General features: G+C 40.6%; 1 pseudogene; it reads right to left on the minus strand.

Moving 5' to 3' along the window:
* Positions 1 to 2,373: 2,373 nt before the first annotated feature.
* Positions 2,374 to 2,808, minus strand: LOC102441898 (annotated as a pseudogene).
* Between the last annotated feature and the right edge of the window lie 19,633 nt (positions 2,809 to 22,441).

Below are 22,441 nucleotides of genomic sequence, written 5' to 3' on the forward strand. Positions count from 1 at the left end.
CCTCGCCACTGTCCTCATCCGTAGGTGTAAGATTTTTGTCCAATCTCTTCCCACACCCCCCCACACCCCCTACCCCCCAAGAATTGTCAGTCCACTCCCTTTCTATGCCCCTGCTTCTATTACATTCACCAGTTTATTCTGACTTAATTTTTAGATTCACTTGTTGATATTTATTTGTTGTCACTTTGTTATTCATAATTTTTATCTTTACATTTTCTTCTTCTTCCTCTTCTTAAAGAATATCCTTCAGCATTTCATATAATCCTGGTTTGGTGGTGATGAACTCCTTTAGCTTTTTCTTGTCTGTGAAGCTCTTTATCTGACCTTCAACTCTAAATGATACCTTTGCTGGGTAGAGTAATCTTGGTTGTAGGTTCTTGCTATTCATCACTTTGAATATTTCTTGCCACTCCCTTCTGGCCTCCATGGTTTCTGTTGAGAAATCAGCTGACAGTCATATGGGTACTCCCTTGTAGGTAACTAACTGTTTTTCTCTTGCTGCTTTTAAGATTCTCTCTTTGTCTTTTGCCCTTGGCATTTTAATTATAATGTGTCTTGGTGTGGTTCTCTTTGGATTCCTCTTATTTGGGGTTCTCTTCACTTCCTGGACTTGTAAGTCTATTTCTTTCATCAGGTAGGGGAAGTTTTCTGTCATGATTTCTTCTAATATGCTTTCAGTATCTTGCTCTCTCTCTTCTTCTGGCACCCCCATAATTCGGATGTTGGTACGTTTGAAGTTGTCCCAGAGGCTCCTTACACTATCTTCATATTTTTGGATTCTTTTTTCTTTTTGCTCTTCAGGATAGGTGTTTTTTGCTTCTTCATATTTCAAATCTTTGACTTGATTCTTGGGATCTCTAGTCTGCTGTTGGATCTCTTTATATTATTCTTAATTTCAGTCAGTGTATGTTTAATTTCTGACTGGTCCTTTTCCACTTTTTTGGTATTCTCATTAAGATCCTTGAAGGTCTCTCCAGAACCGGTTTGACTCAGTGGATAGAGCATCGGCCTGTGGACTCAAGGGTCCCAGGTTCGATTCTAGTCAAGGGCATGTACCTTGGTTGTGGGCACATCCCCAGTGCGGGGCGTGCAGGAGGCAGCTGATCGGTGTTTCTCTCTCATCGATGTTTCTAACTCTCTATCCCTCTCCCTTCCTCTCTGTAGAAAATCAATTAAAAAAATCCTTGAAGGTTTCACTAAGTTCCTCGGAGGTTCGTAGAAGATTCTTGAGTAACCTTATAACTGTGGTTTTGAACTCTATGTCCAATAGTTTGCTTTCCTCCATTTCTTTCATTTGTGAAATGTTTCTTTGTCTCCACATTTTGGCTGACTGCAAGGACCCACTGTGTCTATAGTGGAAGAACTGCTGTGCTGGAGACACCCTATGGGGTAGGACTTGCTTCAGTGGGGCTTTGGTGCTCACTGAGTCTGCCTCTTGAGTGTGTCCCTTATGGATGTGAGGAGTTGAAATCTGGTATCTGACCACTGGGTACCCTGGCTCCTGGATCTCCAAGTCAACCACTGTGTGAGTCAACCCAGCAGGAGCTACAGCGATATCAGCAGATTTCTCCTCTTTGCTTGGGGTTTGGAAGTTTTGGAGCTCTCTGACCCAGCTGCAGTTTGTTAGGTTAGGCTGCAAAAGCGCAGGTGATTCCTTTGAGCTGCTGCACACAGCTTGGTGGGGATGTAAATTGAGTGGGGCGGGGTCTCAGAGAATCACCAGGGCAGAGCAAACAGCAATGGCTGTCGTCAGCCGTCTCCGCGACTCCTCATATATCCGTGTCTCCGAGTCTCTGTGTCTTCGAGTCCCCGAGTCCTGTGCCCCCACAGTAATAATGATCCCTGTGAGCAGCTCTGCGAGAAAGCTACCCTCGCTTTCTGACCTGCTGCAAGACAGTCTAGTTTCTCCCCGTAGGAGTCTGGGTCCCCAGAGTCTCGCCGTAAACAGGTTCAGTGCATTCGAGAGCTTGTATCCCCTTCTGATTGAAAAAAACCGTGTACCCAGGTGCTGCCCACCTCGTGCGCGCGCCTCCGTACCTCTGCTCTTGGTGCCTCTGTACCTCCTACCCAGTCTCAATGTGCTTTTTTCTTTCCTTCTAGTTGTAGAACTTCTTCTTGGCCAGCTTTCCCGTGGTTCTGGATGATAGCTGTTTTGTCTTTTAGTTGTAGTTTTAATGTGGTTGTGGGGGGCAGCATGTACAGGTTTATACCTTATGCCGCCATCTTGGTTCTCTCCTAGTTCTTCTTTTTGAATATTTGCTAAAATTGTCTTGTAAGTACATTCAGTCCAGTACTATTGTTTGCTGAAAGTTTTTAAATTACTGCTTCAATTTTTTTTAAACAAATGAGGCAATTATTAACCTAGCATTTGTTCTAATGCTTCTTGTTGGCAGCTGCCACTTGCTCTGAGATTCTGTCCAGATCTCTCTGTCCCTGAGGTGTCAGTTGTGGACCCCATCCTTGTCCTTTTCCACCATTTTCAGCCCCTGCAGGGCTTGGAGGACCAGCAGACCATACTCTTGGAGCCTCTGCTAAAGTGGCTGGGCATGACACCATTTCTCTGTCATCCTCCATAGATCTTGGTCATGGAGCCAACCCAGCTCCTTCCCGAAGGTAAAGGGGCCGCACTGTGGAAGCAGCTTGTGTGTAAAACCAATTCTCATTGTAGGGAGCAAGCTATTTATGCTTGGGCAGTTTGCCATTGTGTACCCATTTAGGGACTTTCAGCATCCTGGACTTTTTCAGGAAGGCTGCAAGAGCTCTGATGAACTCCTGCTGGTTCATGTCTTTTATAGTAACTCTGGGCATTGTGCGGCCCCTGCGCTGCCAGCCAGGGGAAAGGCAATAACTTACATTTTTGAATTGAATGTAACACTGGCAGTTTTGTCTATACATAAATGATACATGTCATTATTTAACTTGTTTATACATTTGAATCTTAATCTTTTTTCTGTGTTTGGAATATTTGCTTATGCTTATGAGTATACATTTGGTCCAATTAAACATGGAAAAATGAAAATGGTCTTTGTAAACCTTAAATGAAAACAAAGATGAAGTATAACTACTTAGTATCTTCTTCCACTATGGTAGTGTTTTGTAATAGATTAAAAATAAGATTGTGGTTCTATCCTTTGGTAGTTTTAAAGCCTATATTAATACAATTTCTACTCTCATTAGCAAGAGTCATAGTCACATATATATTTTCACCAATGGATGGCATTAGCACACAGGCATCTCATATCATCTGTATTTAACCCAAGAGGAAATTTAATAGGTGGGAGGAAAATATAAGACATTCAAAGGAGGTAAAAGACCTATACTCGGAAAATTATAGGGTATTGAAGAAAGAAATTGAGGAAGACACAAATAAGTGGAAGCATATACCATGTTCATGGATTGGAAGAATTAACCTCATTAAATTGTCCATACTATCCAAAGATTTAACACAATTCCTATTAAAATACCAATGGCATACTTCACAGATCTAGAACAAATTTTTCAAAATTTTATATGGAACCAAAAAGACCCCAAATAGCCTTGGCAGTCTTGAGAAAAAAGAACCAAGTTGGAGGTATCACACTACCTGATATCAAACTATTCTGTTTTGTAATAAAAACAGCATGGTACTGGCATAAGAGCAGGCATATAGACCATTGGAACATAACAAAGAGCCTAGAAATGTACGCACACCTTTATTGTCAATTAATATTTGACAAGGAGGCAAGAGTATTCAATGGAATAAAGATAGTCTTTTCAATAAATGGTGTTGGGAAAATTGGACAAGTACATGAAAAAATTGAAACTAGACCGCCAACTTACACCATACACAAGGATAAACTCAAAATGGATGAAAGACTTAAATGTAAGATGTGAAACCATTAAAATCCTAGAAGAAACCATAGACACCAAAATCTCAGACATCTCTCATAGCAATATATTTACGGATATGTCTCCTAGGACAATGGAAACTAAGGGGAAAATAAGCAAATGGGACTATATCAAAATAAAAGCTTCTGCACAGCAAAAGAAACCATCAACACAATAACAAATGAGCCCATTACATGGGAGAACATATTTGCCAATGATACATCTGAGAAGGGGTTAATCTCCAAAATTTATAGGGAACTCATACAACTTAACAAAAGGAAGACAAACATCCAATTAAAAATCGTCAGAGGACCTAAATAGACACTTCTCCAAAGTGGGCATACAGAAGGCCAAGAGGCATATGTAAAAATGCTCAAAGTCACTAATCATCCCAGAATTGCAAATCAAAATGACAATGAGATATCACCTCACACCTGTCAGAATGGCTATTATCAACAAATCAACCAGTGACAAGTGTTGGCAAGGCTGTGGAGAAAAGGGAACCCTAGTACGCTGGTGAAAGCTTTATGGAAAACAGTATGGAGTGTCCTCAAAAAATTAAAAATGGAACTCCCATTTAACCCCGTGATCCCACTTCTAGGAATATATCATAAGAAACCCAAAACACTCATGAGAAAGAATATATGCACACCTATGTTCCTTGCAGCATTATAAGATCTAGAAATAGCCCAAGTGCCCATCTATAATTATAAAAACATAATATGCTGATTAGACCTGACGGCCTTCCGGATGAAGCTGGGCTATGAGGGAAGCCTGGGTGCCTGCTGGCGGCCAGAGGGAAGCCCGGGTCCTGGGTGCCAGAGGGAAGCCGGTGCTGGCAGCCTGCAGAAGGAAGGCTTACTCTTGCATGAATTTCATGCATTGGGCCTCTAGTTAATAGATAAGTGGATAAAAAAGTGTGGTACATGTACACAATGTAATACTACATGCCAAAAAAAAAAAAAGGAAAGAACTCTTACCATTTACAACAATATTGATGGACCTGGAGAGTATTATACTAAGCGAAATAAGCCAGTCAGAGGAAAATAAGTACCACATGATCTCACTCATATATGGAATCTAATGAATAAAATAAACTGATGAACAAAAATAGACCCAGGGACAGAGAAGCATGAGCAGACTTTCGAACCTCAGAGGGAAGGCAGGGGAGGGTAGGTGGGAAGAGATCAACCAAGGACCTTGTATGCATATATGCATAACCTGTGAACACAGACAATGGGGTAGTGAGGGCCTGTTGGAGGTGGGGGGACAGGAGTGGGTTGGAAGAGTTCAATGGGGGAAAAAGGAGGACTTATGTCATACTTTCAACAATAAAGATTTTAAAAAATGGATAAAAGACCTAATATGTTATGAAACCATAAAATTCCTACATGAAAACATAGGCAATAAAATCTCAGACATCTCTTGTAGCATAATTTTTGCCAATATATCTCCCCAGTCATGGGAAAAATGAAAAGGGAACCCACTGAATAGGGGAGTATATTTGCAAATAATACATCTGATATGGAATTAATACCCAAAATATATAAAGAACTTATACAACTCAACACCAGGAAGACAAACAACCCAATTAAAAAATGGGCAAAGGATCCAAATAGATACTTCTCCAAACAAGAGATAGAGGTAGCCAGTATACATATGAGAAAATGCTCAATGTCAGTAATAATTAGAGAGATGCAAATTAAAACCACCATTAGGTATCACCTCATGCCTGTCAGAATGGCAATCACCAGTAAATCAACAAGTGCTGACGAGAATATCTTGGTGGGAATGCGGACTGGTGCAGCCACTGTGGAAAACAGTATGGAGTTTCCTCAACTAAAAATGGAACTCCCTTTTGACCCGGCTATCCCACTTCTGGGATATATCTGAAGAATCCTGAAACACTAATTCGAAAGAATATATGCACCCCTATGTTAATTGCAGCGTTATGTACAGCAGTCAAGATCTGGAAACAGCCCAAGTCTAATCAGTAGATGAGTGGATAAAAAAGCTGTGGTATGTTCCACAATGGAGTACTACTCAGCAATAAAAAACAACAACAAGAAAATCTTACCCTTTGAGACAGCATGGATTGACCTGGAGATTTTTATGCTAAGTGAAATAAGCCAGTCAGAGAAAGACAAATAGCATATGATCTTACTTATATGTGGAATCTAATGAACAAAATAAACTGACAAAATAGAAACAGAGTCATGGATATGAGGAGCAGAATGACAGCTCTCAGAAGGGAGGGGAATTGGGGAGCTGGATGAAAGAAGATGAAGTTTTTAACCCGCGCGCGCGCACACACACACACACACACACACACACACACAGACACAGCGTGATAGCCAGAGGGAAAGAGGGGCGGGGAGTCAGTGGAGGTGGGCAAAGGTGGGAGGAATGGAGAATGAAAGAAACTTTGCTTGGGGTGATGGGGGCACGATGCAATGTGCAGATGAAGTTTTATTGAGTTATACACTTGAAACCTGTGTGGTTTTTTTCTTTTCTTTTTTGTTTTTTAAATCTTCACCCAAGAGGTGAGGGTATTTTTTCCCCATTGATTTCTTAGAGAGTGTGGAAGGAAAGGAAAGAGAGAGAGATACCATTTGACAGTGACAGAGACACATTGATTGGTTGCCTCCCACAGGTGCCCCAAATGGGGGCAGGGATGGGACCTGAAACCCAGGTACATGCACTTGACTGGGAATTGAACACGCAATCCTTTGGTGTGCAGGCTGACCATTGAGCCATGCTGGCATCCCGTATGTTTTTTGAACCAATGTCCCCCCAAACAAATTAATTAAAAATATATTCAAAATGCTTGAAGAACAGAATTCAGTTATTTTTTTAATATATATTTTTATTGATTTCAAAGACGAAGGGAGAGGGGGAGAAAGCAGAAACACCAATGATTAGAGAGAATCATTGATCAGCTGCCTCATGCACACCCCACACTGGGCATGGAGCCCCACAACCCAGGCATGTGCCCTGACCAGCATTGAACTGTGACCTTCTGGTTCATAGGTGGACATTCAACCACTGACCCACGCCAGCCAGGCCAGAATTCAATTCTAATGAACACAGATATGTTGGCACCATGTGAGATAAAATAGTTCTTGGGCAGGAAGACACTTCAAGACACGAACTTTGGTGCCTAAACATATGAAGTAGTTTGTTCTCCTTTTGGAGAGAACAACAATAAAAACCAGCACTCTTGCAGAATGTTTAATCAGGAAATCTAATTTCTCAAAATAAATTAGAAAGAATGCCAGAAATCAAGGATTCTATTTGTGTATCTCACTGTAACAGTGGCAGGGGTAGAAGATGTAGAAGAGTGTGAAGAGGAAAAGAGAGAAGTTTAGGAATAAGATGATATTGAATACCCTAGGTATTAAAAACTTTAAAAAAAAAGGTAGTATCTATTTTTTGCCTCTACCTAAAAACTGTAACAAGTATGACCACATAGATGTCTAAGAAATGTCCACTGGGGAGAAAAAATCCCCATGAAGATAAAGAATTAACTGTAATATCATGTTTGTAGTTATTTTTTAGTTTTCCTTTTGCAAAACTAGCATACATGAAACATTACTATTATTAAATTCCACTTAAGATGCTGTGCAATTTGGGTGTTATGTCAACAGATTGGTGCCAACCACAGTCAAACAAAAGCTTTTTAAAAAAGAAGGTAACCACCCCCCCCGCCCCCCCCTCGTGTGCCGCCTAAGCCCCGCCCCCCAGCCAGGACCCCGTGTGCCGCCTAAGCCCTGCTCTGCCTAAGCCCCACCCCCAGCCTGGATGTCTGTGTGCCACCTAAGCCTTGTCGCCAGCCAGGACCCCATGGCGATCCGAGAGCAGGAAAGTGCCGCCCATAGGCAGCACCCAGCAGGGCCTGACCCTGGGTCGCCATGGCGATCCCAGAGCAGGAAAGTGCGGCCTGCAGGCAGCACCCAGGAGGGCCTGCCCCCGGGTCTCCGCGGCAATCTGGTGATCCCTGAGCAGGAAAGCGCGGCCTGCATGCAGCACCCCACCCTGGCCACAGCTCAAGGGAGAGTACAACTCGCAGTGGAGACCAGGAGCCTGAGAGATCAACACACACACAGCGCCTGCTCTGAGCCTCCAATGTGGCTGGGGGCAGGCCCCCAGCAGGGACACACACACACACACACACACACACACACACACACACACGGGACGCCTGCTCCGAGCCTCTGCTGCCAGACTGTGGTCGTCAGTAGGACATCCACTGAGGGCTCCCAGACTGTGAGAGGGGCAGGCTGGGCTGAGGGAACCCCACCCCCCGGTGCATGAGTTTTGTGCACTGGGCCTCTAGTTTTTAATATTTCTCTTCTGTACAATGATATTGCATATAAGAACAATATTTAGAGCAAGATTAAAAGAAATATTAATACCCAAGTTACAACTAAGTATTTATTATTAATCTTTTAAAGTTAATCCTTTAAATTATTTTCTTCTAGTTATAAGTTGAAAAATTTACTTGAATCTTTTCTAATGTCAAAATCTGTAGGCATATACTACAGTTTAGGTGTTCCTAGATTTCTATGGTCTTTGAAGTAAAAATACATGGCTTTGAATATACTCATATTATTTAAATATCTTCTAATAAAATGTTTCTATTAATTATCTACATTTTCTACTTGACTACTGAAGTTATGGATATGTTTAAAATTCTAATTTGTATCAAATACTTAAGATGAGCAATTCTCTTTAGTCATTAGATACCTTTGACACTCATCAATGATACAAACTACTTTGGAAGATGAAGCATTAAAAAAGAACTAAAAAAAAAACAATAACTGTTGCCACCTACATAACATGTGGTGGTTTTAAGGACTAGGTCATATTTTATTTCTTTTGTAAAATATTTTTTTACATTCCTAATTACCAGATTGACTGTGTCTGATAATTATTATCTTCACTAGAGGCCTGGTGCATGAAATTTGTGCATGGGGCGGGGGTCGTCCCCTCAGCCCAGCCTGCACTCTCTCCAATCCGGGACATCCCTCTCACAATCCTGGACCACTGGCTCCTAATCGCTCACCTGCCTGCCTGCCTGGTCACCCCTAACTGCATGCCCCTGCCGGCCTGATCACCCCTCACTGCCTCTGCGTGCTGGCTTGGTCGCCCCTAAGTGTCCCCGCTGCTGGCCAGGTCGCCCCTTACTGCTCCCCCTTTAGGCCTGGTCGCCCCCAACTGCCCCCCTGCCAGCCTGGTTGACCCTCACAACCCCCCCCCCCACCCCCGCCGGTCTGGTCACCCCACGCAGCCTGCTGTTCAGCTGTTTGGTCATCCCTCACTAACCCCCCTGCTGGCCTGGGCGCCCCATGCAGCCCACTTGTTCAATCAATTGGTCGTCCCTCACTAACCCTCCTGCTGGCCTGGTCATAGGCAGCCATCTTGTGAGGGCATGAAAGTCAATTTGCACATTACTGCTTTATTATATGGGATTTGTATATGTATCTTTCCAAGTAAATCCTAAGGTACTTGAAGCCAAAATATTTTCTTGTGTATTTCACCGATAAGTTTTTCCTCTCTTTTTTCAACTTGAATTTCTTTTAGTCTGATATTGCACATTTTATATTGATTCTCACCCTGTCTAGAGTCCTATCAGGAGTAATTCAGTACACCCTTTTTCTTCAAAAACATTGTGCAATTTTTATTATGAACTTTGTTACCACTATAATTGCTTTCTTCCAGAACTTTATTATAATTTTTTACCTGCTGATGGACGCCTCCTGGCCTACTCATTATTACTTGGGTTTACATTTTGGCAGAGTCTCAGAAGGGAGAGAAGATAAATGTTTATGTGTAATCTTACTTCTTTAGCTAGAATTAAATGTACTTTTATGGTTATTTTGATTGGAATTTAAAGACATTAACTTAGATCAGTGGTTCTGAAAGTTTGGTACTTGGACTAGCAGCATCAATAACACCTGGGAATTTATGTGAAATGCAAAATCTTGGGTCCATCCTGAGCCTACTGAATCAGAAACTTTAGGGATGACTCTGAACAATCCATGTTTAACAAGCACTCCACATGATTTGGTTGCAGGGTGAAGTTTGAGAGCCACTGATTTAGATAACGAGAGGCTTCTTAGGGCATCATTTCTTTATTACCCTCTTAGATTACATACTGAATTAATTTCAGCTTTTCTCCTTATTGTTTCCTTCTTTCTACTTCATTTTTGTTTATCTTCTTTTTCTTTTTACTAACTTGTTAGGGGCACACTTAAATTTTAGTTATTATACTTTTCTAAAATGAGCATCTAAGGTTTTAATTTTTCATGAATCACTACTTTTGCTATGTCCCTATAGGTTTTCAAATATGGTGTTTGTAGTTTTCATTTATAAATAGTTTTAAATTTCCACTATGATATCTACTTTGTTCCACATTCAGAAGCTTTAAAAAATTTTTTTTTAATATAGGGACTTTTGTCTTTTAAAAAAATCCTCACCCAAGATTATTTTTTTATTAGGACTTTTATCTTTTTGTTATTGTATTGTCTAGTGTTTAGAGAATGTGACTTGTATGATATTTCTGTAAAATGTAGAGAACTGCTTTATATTACTTTGTGAAACTAATCCATTTGTGCTTGAAAAAAAAATAAATTTTGATCCATCCTAGATATATCCAATCAGTCAAACTTCTTTGTTTTGTTGTTTTAATTATTCAGTAGCTATAATTGGTTTTCTTTGTTACTTTATTTTAAAACTTAAATTCTTTATTGTTTAAAGTATTACACGAGTCTCCTTTTTCCCCCATTGACCTCTCCCCAGCCACTCCCACCCACCAGCACATGTCCTCACCCCCTATTGTCTGTGTCCATTGGTTATGCTCATATGCATGCATACAGGTCCGTTGGTTGATCTCTTACTCCCTCACCCCTTGCCTTTCCTCATAGGTTGGACAGACAGTCTGTTCAATGATTCTATGACTGTGGTTCTATTTTTGTTCATCAGTTTATGTTGTTCATTAAATTCCACAAATGAGTGAGATCATGTGATATTTATCATTTTCTGACTGGCTTATTTCGCTTAGCATAATGCTCTCCAGTTCCATCCATGCTGCTGCAAATGGTAAGAATTCCTTCTTTTTTTCAGCAGTGTAGTATTCCATTGTGTAGATGTACCACAGTTTTCTAATCCACTCATCTGTTTCCAAATCTTAGGTATTGTAAATTGTGCTGCTATGAACATAGAGGTGCATATATGCCTTCTGATTGGTGTTTGTTGGTGCTCTTGTTCCAGCATTAAGAAGGGTTCAGGAAATCTGGAGAAGGCTGTGCATAGATTAAATAAGAGTCCAGAGACAAAATATAATTTTGAAAGGCATTTGGGGGTCAGAGGAGCTTAGCTTAAAGGAAACTAAGATCCCCTCGTCTCAGGACCCCATGCTTTTTATTAATACAAATTGTCCTGAGGCGAGGCAGAGATATACACTTCAAAGAGTCAGGGTTTCGATACAGAGGCATTGTCAGATTTGGGGGAATTAGCCTATGGCAGTGGTCGGCAAACTGCGGCTCGCAAGCCACATGCGGCTCTTTGGCCCCTTGAGTGTGGCTCTTCCACAAAATACCACGTGTGGGCGCGCATGTACAGTGCGATTGAAACTTTGTGGCCCATGCACAGAAGTTGGTATTTTTGGAAGAGCCACACTCAAGGGGCCAAAGAGCCGCATGTGGCTCGCGAGCCGCAGTTTGCCGACCACTGGCTATGGCTGTTCAGGTGTTTGGCCAGTAGGAGGCAATAACATGTAGATTAAGATGCCCTGATCTGTCTGGCAGCAAGCAATCATCCCTTTTCAGGTTTGGGGAAATGCCATCAGCCATTCCCAGATTCAGCCCTGCTGTCATGCTGGAATTTGGCTTCCGGCAGGTGTTTCTGCTTTCTTGGGATATATTCCTAGAAGTGGGATTACTGGGTCAAATGGAAGTTCCATTTTTAATTTTTTGAGGAAATGCCATACTGTTTTCCACAGTGGCTGCACTAGTCTGCATTCCCACAAGCAGTGCACGAGGGTTCCTTTTTGTCCACATCCTCTCCAGCACTTGTTGTTTGCTGATTTGTTGATGATAGCCATGCTACAGGTGTGAGATGGTACCTCATTGTTGTTTTGATTTGCATCTCCGGGATGATTAGTGACTTTTAGCAAGTTTTCATGTTTCTTGGCCTTCTGTATGTCCACTTTTGTAAAGTGTCTATTTATGTCCTTTGCCTATTTTTTGATTGGATTGTTCCTTTTGTTAAGTTGTATGAGTTCAATATACATTTTGGAGATTAGGCCCTTATTGGATATAACATGGGCAAATATGTTTTCCCATTCAGTGGGCTTTCTTGTTGTTTTTCTGATGGTTTCTTTTGCTGTGCAGAAGCTTTTTGTTTTGATGTAGTCCCATTTGTTTATTATTTCCTTCGTTTCCATTGCCCTAGGAGTTGTATCAGTAAATAAAATGCTATGACATATGTCTGCTATTTTGCTGCTCATGGATTATTCTAAGATTTTTATATTTTTCCATCTTACGGTTAAGTCCTTTATATCTTTTGAGTTTGGTGTAAGTGGGTGGTCTAGTTTCATTTTTTCTGCATGTATCTGTCCCATTTTTCCAACACTATTTGTTGAAGAGACTGTCTTGACTCCATTGTATGCTCTTGCCTCCTTTGTCAAATATTAATTGAGCATAGTGGTTTGGGTTGATTTCTGGGTTCTCTCTTCTTTTTTTAAAAAAAAATATATTTTATTGATTTTTTCACAGAGTCAAGGGAGAGGGATAGAGAGTTAGAAACATCGATGAGAGAGAAACATCGATCAGCTGCCTCCTGCACACCCCCTACTGGGGATGTGCCCGCAACCAAGGTACATGCCCTTGACCTGAATCAAACCTGGGACCCTTTAGTCCGCAGGCCGACGATCTATCCACTGAGCCAAACCGGTTAGGGCTGGGTTCTCTCTTCTATTCCATTGGTCTATATGTCTGTTCTTGTGCCAGTACTAGGCAATTCAGAGAACAGTGATTTTGTAATACAGCTTGATATCTGGTATTGAGAGCCCTCCTAATTTGTTCTTCTTTCTCAGGATTGCTGCAGCTATTTGAGGTCTTTTTCTTTATTCCAGATGAATTTTTGGACAGTTTGTTCGAGGTCTGTGAAATATGCCATTAGTATTTAATGGGGAGTGCATTCAATCTATAGGTTGTTTTGGGTAGTATGGACATTTTAATGATGTTGATTCTACCAATCCATGAACATGGTAGATTCTTCCATCTGTTTATGTCTTCCTCTATCTCTTTTATTCAGTGTCTTGTAGTTATCCGAGTACAGGTGTTTTACCTCCTTGGTTAAGTTTATTCCTAGGTATCTTATTTTTTTTGGTGCGATGGTAAATGGGATAGTTTTTTAAATCTTTCTTTCTGTAAGTTCACTATTGGTGTATAAAAATGCCATAGATTTCTTGGCGTTAATTTTGTATCCTGCTACATTGCTTAATTCATTTATTAAGCTTAATAAATTTTTGATGGAGTCTTTTGGGTTTTCTGTGTACAATATCATGTCATCTGTGAATAATGACAGTTTTGTGTCTTCTTTTCCAATTGGATACCTTTTATTTCTTCTTCTTGTTTTATTGCTATGGCTAGCATTTCCAGTACTATGTCAAACAGGAGTTGTGAAAGTGGGCATCCCTTTCTTGTTCCTGTTCTTAGGTGAAATGGTTTTAGTTTTTACCCATTGAGTATGATGTTGGCTGTGGGTTTCTCATATATGGCTTTTATTATGTTGAGGAATAATCCCTCTATTCCCACTTTGCTGAAGGGTTTTATCAAGAAAGGGTGTTAGATTTTGTCAAATGCTTTTTCTGCATCAATTCATATGACTGTGTGATTTTTATCTCTCAATTTGTTTATGTGATGTACCAAGCTTATTGATTTGCAGATATTGTGCCATCCTTGCATCCCTGGGATAAATCCTACTTGGTCATGGTGCATGATCTTTCTGATGTAGTGCTGGATCCGATTTGCTAGAATTTTGTTGAGGAGTTTGGCATCGATGTTCATGAGGGATATTGACCTGTAATTCTCTTTCTTTGTGTGGTCTTTATCTGCTTTTGGTATTAGGGTAACACTGGCTTCATAGAATGAGCTTGGAAGTATTGCTTCCTCTTGAATTTTTTGTAGTAGTCTGAGGAGGATAGGTTTTAGTTCTTCCTTGAATGTTTGGTAAAACTCCCCTGTGAAGCCGTCTGGCCCCGGGCTTTTGTTTTCTGGAAGCTTTTTGATGAGTGCTTCAATTTCCTCCATAGTTATCGGCCTATTGAGATTTTTAGATTTTCCTGATTGAGTTTTGGAAAGTTGTAGTTTTCTAGGAATATGTCCCTTTCCTCTAGGTTGTCTAGTTTGTTGGAATAGAGCTGTTCATAGTATTTATTTATTTTTTTACCATCCTTTGTATTTCTGTGGGGTCTGTTGTTATTTTGCCTCTTTCATTTCTGATTTTGTTTATTTGGGTCCTCTCTCTTTGTTTCTTGGTGAGCCTGGCTATAGGTTCATCAATCTTGTTTATCCTTTCAAAGAGCCAGCTCTTGGTTTCATTGATCTTTTGTATTGTTTTTTTGGTCTTTATGTCATTTATTTCTGCTCTGATATTTATTATCTCCTTCCTTCTGCTCTCTCTGGGGTTTTCTTGTTGCTCTCTTTCTAAATCTTTAAGTTGTAGAGTTAGATGATTTATTTCAAGTTTTTCTTGTTTTTTGAGGTAGGCCTGTAGAGCTATAAACTTCCCTCTCAGGACTGCTTTCACTGTGTTCCATAGATTGTGGATTGTTGTGTTTTCATTGTTATTCGTTTGCAGGATGTTTTTAATTTCTTCTTTGATGTCTTTGGTAACCCAGTCATTGTTTAATAGCATGCTATTCAGCTTCCAAGTGTTTGATTGTTTTTATTGTAGTTGATTTCTAATATTATGCCATTGTGATCTGAGAAGATGCTTGAAAAGATTTCAGTCTTCCTGAATTTGAAGAGACTTTGCCTGTGTCCCAATATGTGGTTCATCTTTGAAAATGTCCCATGTGTACTGGAGAAGAATGTATATTCTGTAGCTTTGGGGTAAGATGTTCTGAAGATGTCCATTAAGTCCATCTGATCTAGTGAGTTGTTTCGGATTGATGTTTCTTTGTTGATTTTTTTGTCTAGATTATTTATCCAGTGATGTCATTGGGGCATTAAAGTCCCCTGCTATGGTTGCATTGCTGTTGATATCTCCCTTAATATCTTCCAGAAATTATTTTAAGTATTTGGGTGCTCCTGCATTGGGTCCATATATATTTATTAGAGTTATATCCTCTTGTTGTATCGATCCCTTTAGTATTATGATGTGGCTTGTTAGCTCTTGTTATGGCCTTCAATTTGAAGTCTTTTTTGTCAGATATAAATATTGCTACCCCAGCTTTTTTTTTCATTTCCATTTGCCTGAAAAATATTTTTTCATCCCTTCATTTTCAGTCTGTGTGAGTCCCTTGTTCTGAGGTGGGTTTCTTCTAGACAGCATATATATGGGTCATGTTTTCTTATTCATTTAGCTACCCTATGTCTTTTGATTGAAGCATTTAATCCATTTACGTTTAAAGTTATTAATTATAGGTACTTGTGTGTAGCCATATTTATTTTTTTTTAATCCTGAACCCGAGCATATTTTTCTATTAATTTTTAGAGAGAGGGGAAGAGAGAGGGAAAGACAGACAGAAATATTGATGTGAGAGAAACACATGGATTTGTTGCCTCTTGCATGTGCTCCTACCGGGGCCCGTGCCAAGGAGGAGAGTGCAACCGAGGTACGTGCCCTTGAGCAGAATCAAACCCTGGACCTTTCGGTCCATTGGCTTATGCTCTCTCCACTGAGGCAAATTTCTAGGGCCATTTTTATTCTTTATGCCTTTGTTCCTTCTTCCCTTTCTCTTTCTTCTTTTTACAACAGTCCCTTTAGCATTTCTTGCATTGCTGGCTTGGTAGTAATAAACATCCTTAGCCTTTTTTTTTGTCTGTGAAGCTCCTGATTTCCCCTTCAATTTTGAATGATAGCCTTGCTGGATAGAGTATTCTGGGATTCAGTCCCTTGCTTTGCATCACTTTGTGTACTTAATTCCATTCCCATCTGGCCTGATGTGTTTCTGTTGAGAAATCATTTGATAATCTAATGGGAGATCCCTTGTAGGTATCTCTCTGTCTCTCTTGCAGCCTTTAAGATGATCTGTTTGTTGTTAACTTTTGGCATTCTAATTATGATGTGTCTTGTTTGGGGTCTTTTTGGGTTTATCTTGTTTGGGACTCTGTGCTTATGTGACCTTTTCTTCCCCAAATCAGGGATATTTTCTGTCATTATTTCTTCAAATAGGTTTTCTAATGCTTGTTCTTCCTCTTCTCCTTCTGGCACCCCTATTATATGGATGTTACTTCGTTTCATTTTGTCCCAAAGTTCCCTTAGTCTCTCTTCTTGCTTTCTATATTTTTTCTCCAATCGCTGTACACATTGGGTTTGTTTTCTGTCCTGTCTTCTAACTTGCTAATTTAGTCCTTTGCTTCTTCTAGTCTCATGTTGAAACCTTCCATTTTGTTTTTTATTGTAGGTATATCCTTCTTAACACATTTCGTACCGCTCAGGAGTTTTCTTGTGTTTTGCACGCCATCTGTTAAGGACCACTCACGAGTGTTCTCGTTTTTCACGCCCATGGAAAAAGGAGCGAATCTAGATACTTATGTAAATTTTGTTTGGTCCCTCTTCATAGAGGAAAATGTTTTACGCAGTACCATATGTTAAAAAAGTACTAGGAACTTTAATTGTTTAATTGTTTTTGTAAATAAAAATGTTACAATTATTGAAAAACAACACCTAAAGTGCATTATGATGATTTAAATAACGTGCAGTTTGCCCAAAAACGTGCGGTCCCTGGCGTATGTCTTAGAGATTTCTATGCAGTACGCAATGTGTTAATTTCCTCTTGATTCTTACATGAGTTATTGATTTTCTCATCCATCCAGTTTAGGAACTTTATTACCTTACTCTGAAATCTTTGTCTGATATGTTGCATGCCTCTGTTTCATTTAACTCCTTTTGTGGAGCACCTCCTTTTCTTTCCTTTGAGGGTTGTTTCTTTTTCTCCCCATTTTTGCTCTCACCGAATTGTCCAGGCACCGAGTTGCTGAAGTGGTGGGTTGGCAGGAGGGGTGCACTCTGAGACTCACTGGAGTGCACAGGCACCAAAAAATTGTTTTTAAATTAAATTTAATGGGGTGACATTAGTTAATAAAATTATATAGGTTTCAGTTGTACAGTTTTATAGTACATCATCTGTATATTGTATTGTGTATCCACCACCCCAAATCAAGTCTCCTTCCATCACTATTTAGCCCCCTTCACCTTCTTCTGCCAAGTTGTAACTTCTTAATGAACTTGAAATGGCTAACTTGTCCCTCTAAAATGAATCATTAGCTATATCCACATGACTCAAAAGCTAGCAGATTAAAAATAAAAAGTTTCAGTTAATCTTCTCAGCTATATGAGATATATCAAACATCCAGATGTTCAAAATATCCAAGCTGCAATTATTATATTTTTATTTAGAAGCTTTACACTTGCACATATTATGCTTTTCCTCAAAGTCCAAGTACAGAATTCAAACTATACTTTTTAACTCTCTCCTTTAAAAGTGTAGTAACAACTGCCCAGCTGTGGTTAGATGTGGCTCAGTGGTTGAGTTTCAACCTATGAACAAGGAGGTCACGGTTCGGTTCCTGGTGAGGACATATGCCCTGGTTGCAAGTTTGATCCCTAGTGTGGGGCGTGTGGGAAACAGCCAATCAATGATTCTCTCTCATCATTGGTGTTTCTACCTCTTTCTCCCTCTACTTTCCTCTCTGAAATCAACAAAAAATATATTTTAAAAATGTAGTAACTTCATTTCAGATTTGGGGAGGGCTCATTTATTGGCCCATTAGCTCTCTACTTCGTGGTTTGGGTGTTAAGAAATAGTGGCTCTCTTTATCTTTAACTTTTGCTATTTTAATTATGATGTGTCTTGGTGTGGGATTCTTTGAGTTCATCTTGTTTGGGACTCTCTGTGTTTTCTGGACTTGTGTGTCTTTTACCTTCACCAGGTTAGGGAAGTTTCCACCCATTATGTCTTCAAATAGATTCTTGATTCCTTGCTCTCTCTTCTCGTTCTGGTATCTCATGATGCAGATTTTATCATGCTTAATGTCCCAGAGGTCCCTTAGACTTTCTTCATTAAAAACTTCTTTTTTCTTTTTGTTGCTCTGCTTGGGTGTTTTTGTTATCTTGTTCTCTAAATCACTGATTCAGTCCTCTCCTTCATCTCACCTGCTGTTGATTCATTGTAGTGTATTTTTCATTTTAGATAATGTATTCTGCATTTCTGACTGGTTCTTTTTTATGTTTCCTATATCCTTTTTAATGCTTACTATCTCTTTAACTTCTCACTGAGATAATTTATTCTTCCCCTAAGGTCCTTGAGCATCCTTATAACCATTGTTTTAAATTCTGCATTTGGTATTTTGATTGCTTCAATTTCATTTAATTCTTTTTTGGAAATTTCTCTCTTTTTTTATTTGAGGTTTGTTTCTTTGTTTCCCCATTTTGCCTGCCCTTTGTGTTTGTCTCAGTGTATTAGGTAGACCTGCTCTGACTCCTAAACTTGTTATGATGGCTTTATTATATAGATGTCTTGTGGGGCTCAGTGGTGCAGTCTTCCAGATCACCTGAGCTAGGTGCTCCAAGAATGTCTCTTGTGTGGGTTATGTGTGCCCTTATGTTTAATTGAATCTTGAATGCTGTTGGCCTGTTTGTGGTTGGACTTAACCCTTATACTGGCTGACTATAGGATATAGACCTTGATCACAGTGTATCATTCATTGTGCAGGGTCCACTTCCCTTCCCCAGGTAGAGTTGTTCCCATCAGGGTCTGGTGCCTGCCAGTATACCCCTTTGGGTGTGCTGCTTGTCGAGCTCTGGTGTGGCTTGCAGCCCACCACTGGTTGTATTGGTCTTCGGCCCACTTGGACAGGGTTCAGGTACAAGTTGATGTCAGATATTGAATATAACTTGCCTTGGGATACCTATCTGAATCTTCCACACTATTCACTATTTGTGGCTGTTTCTGCTGGCCCTGGTTGCACATGGGAGGGGCCAAACTGTGTACAGGGTCATTTTCTTCCAGCTCTCAGCCAGAGGCAGATCAATGAAAAGTCCAAGGCTCCCTAAGGTCCACCTCCACCTGTTGGCTACTCTGCCACCCTTGAGGTTGCCTGGTGTTCCTCCAGAGCCTTCTGAAGAATGTAGAGTGGGTCCAGACTGGCCACAACCCACAGACCCTTCCATGAAGTGGGAGCTTGGTAGGGTGGGGATTGTGGATCTCTTGCTTGAGGGCAGCTCAGTCAGACACTCATTGGGGAGAAAGTGGTCCCTATTCCAGAATCATACCACTCTGTCTCTGGTGGAGTCTCCACCCCTAGCTCACCCAGGAGGAGGACACCTCAGATTCAGGTTGGGTACAGCTAGCCAGCTCCATTGCAAGAGAAATCTCAGTAGGACAGAGCCAATAGGACTCAGAAGGACAGATCAAAAGAGTCTTCTGTTGGGGATTGTGCCAGCTGAGCCTTTGAAGGGGGAATGTATGTAAAAATGGCCCCTCCCCCCTGTGCTGCAACTGCACATATGGTTGGTAATTTAAGTATCTATCCTTCTTGAGTGTTCTGTTTTTTGATGTTTCTGCTGATTCTGATTCATGGTGATTATCTTTTAATTTTTGGTTTTGTGCCATTTGATTGGGAGCTCATATTTGGCTTATCTTCATATTTGGAAAACCTGTGGACCTAAGTTGAGGATGTTTGTTTCTTCTGAAAGCCAAGGGTTCTACTGGACTCTTGTAGAGTCTCTGGCTAGATCTTGTGTCTTTATTTCAACTCTCCTCCCTTCAAGATAGCTAGGCTGATATTAATACTTATCGCTAGAGCAGTGCAGTCCTTTACCTATATTTCTACCTTACTGCTTATGTTTCCTCCTTGTAAGTTTACATCAGGAGTGAGAAAAGGCTAGGCTACGCAATGTTAAGAAACAATTTAAAAAATCTCAGTGGTTTAAAACAGAAAAAGTTGACGTTTCACCTACATTAGGCCTGCTGCAGGTCAGAGTAACTGCCTCTCTACAACACCTGCCCTCCATGCTGTGACTATGAGCCCAGGTTACTTTTTTCTTATGGTTTCAGTGTCTCAGTGTGAGGTCTTTGCCTTCATGATGTTAAGGGAAGAGAGAACAGAGAATTATACATGAAATCTTTATTTCATTAACTCACAGTGACACTTGTCATCCACTTCATATTTATTGGGAAGTTACATGACTCCCCTAGCTGCAGAGGACCTGGGAAATGCTGTCTCCCACCTGCCCAAGAAGGAAAGGAGAACCTGACATTGGTAAGCTCTTGTAATGACTACCACATCCTAATTCCTAAAGGCACAGCAATGAAGCGAAATGGCATTTTATGCAAAGTGCATTTGTTCCACAGTGAGAGGGCCACTGAGTGTTTAAAAACTCAATTTACTAATGTTGATGAGGTGTATGGATTAGTGAGATGTTTCCTATTTTTACTTACCTAAGAACAAATACTTTTATTGTTTAAGTCCAATGAAATATAATATAGTTGATATGAGTTTGGATAGAGGCAGCACATAGTAGTGTATATAAATAAAAACGAAGATATTTGAAAAATATAGGTCAAACAAGATTATGAAAGGTAAGAGATTTTTGGAAAAATTTATAAGACATGCTACCATTTCACCACTAATTCTTTTTTAAAAATAATTTATTGTTGAAAGTATTACAGGTGTTCCTTTTTTTCCCTCCATTGACCCCCTCCAGTATCCACTGCCCCCCCCCCCACTTCCTCTACCTTCTGTCCATGGGTTATGAAGATATGCATACAAGGTTCTTGGTTAATTACCTCCCATCTATCCACCCTCCTCCGCCTTCCCTCTGAGATTCCACATTCTGTTCCATGCTTCCATGTCTCTGGATCCACTCTGTTCATCAGTTTATTTTGTTTCTTAGATTCCACATATAAATAGAATCATGTGATACTTGTCTTTCTCTGACTGACTTATTTCACTTAGCATGATATTCTCCAGGTCTCTCCATGCCATCTCAAAGGGTAAGAGATTCTTCTTTTTTATTGCTACACTAGTGTCTTGGTGCACAGATTTGTGCCCATTAAAAGGAAATTAAATAGAAGAAATATTTTAATATCGCTATTCATTCTTTCTCTATAATAGAAGTGTCAACCAAATTCACGATCGACAAAATGACAGATCGAAACACACATGTGTGATTGGCGCCAGTGAGAGCTTTATATGCATCGCTCATGCGTGAGTCAATGCCTTTTATATGTATAGAATAAACTTGCTTAATTAGACCTGCTTTCTGATTTAGCTAAACTTTTTGCAGCCCAGTAAAGCACCCCAACTTCTCTTTCAGATAATTGTCAGCAACACAGCAGTAAATATCAACATGATGCAGATTATTATTGTAGATCACGCAGGGAAAACAAAGGGTAAAATATTTAACTGTAGCAGTGTTTGACTATATTCTATGCAGTGAGAAAAACCTGAAGTCATTTCAAGTTCCACCATTTCTTACTTCTTTTCAGTCGGGTCAAGTTTCTAAACTTTCTAAATCTCCGTTTTCCGGCTAATGAAAAAGAAAATAGGATTCCATCGAGTCTCCTGGTCCATCTTACTCCAGGACTTTTGTGAGGATCAAATGAGATGAGGCCACGGGAAAATGCTTCCACAAACATTTGGTTAAACTGTAAAAATGTTTGCACCCTGGGCTATAAAAGCAAGTTTGTGTTCCTGGGGCTAAAGAAACTCCCCAGGAGGGCTAGTTGCTAGGGGAGAGGAAAGCAGGGGCATTGCTACATGATGTCATTACCCAGCACCCCACAGTGAGTGTTTCCGGGCTTGGCTGCGCTGTGGGCTGCATTTTGTGCCATGGGGTCTTGGCAGCATTGGCTGCAGTTTGGTGGGGTGTTGCTCCAGGGTGGTGGCAGGGCCTGTGTCCCACTTGGGGGAAGCCGAGTGTTGGTTTGTCGGCGCCAGGTCCGTGCTGCCGCTTATTTTTAAACTAGAGGCCCGGTGCATGAAATTCGTGCACGGGGGGCGGGGGTCCCTTAGCCCGACCTGCATCCTCTCCAATAAGGGAGTCCTTGGGGGATGTTGAGCTGCCAGTTGGACATCCCTCTTGCAATCTGGGACCTCTGGCTCCTAACTGCTAACCTGCCTGCCTGCCCTAACCACTCTGCCTGCCTGCCTGATCCCCCTAACTGCCCTCCCCTGCCGACCTGGTCACCCCTAACTGCTCTTCCCTGCCGGCCTGGTCACCCTTATTAACTTTCTTTTTTAATCTTATCCCCTTCACACACAATTGTATTTGACTTCCTTATTGGCTTCTCCCTCTCACACAATTTTTCTCTCTCCTTTATGTAACACTTTTTCCT

The sequence above is a fragment of the Myotis lucifugus genome, unplaced genomic scaffold, assembly GCF_000147115.1.
Source record: "Myotis lucifugus unplaced genomic scaffold, Myoluc2.0 scaffold_19, whole genome shotgun sequence".
In the NCBI taxonomy this organism is placed as follows: domain Eukaryota; kingdom Metazoa; phylum Chordata; class Mammalia; order Chiroptera; family Vespertilionidae; genus Myotis; species Myotis lucifugus.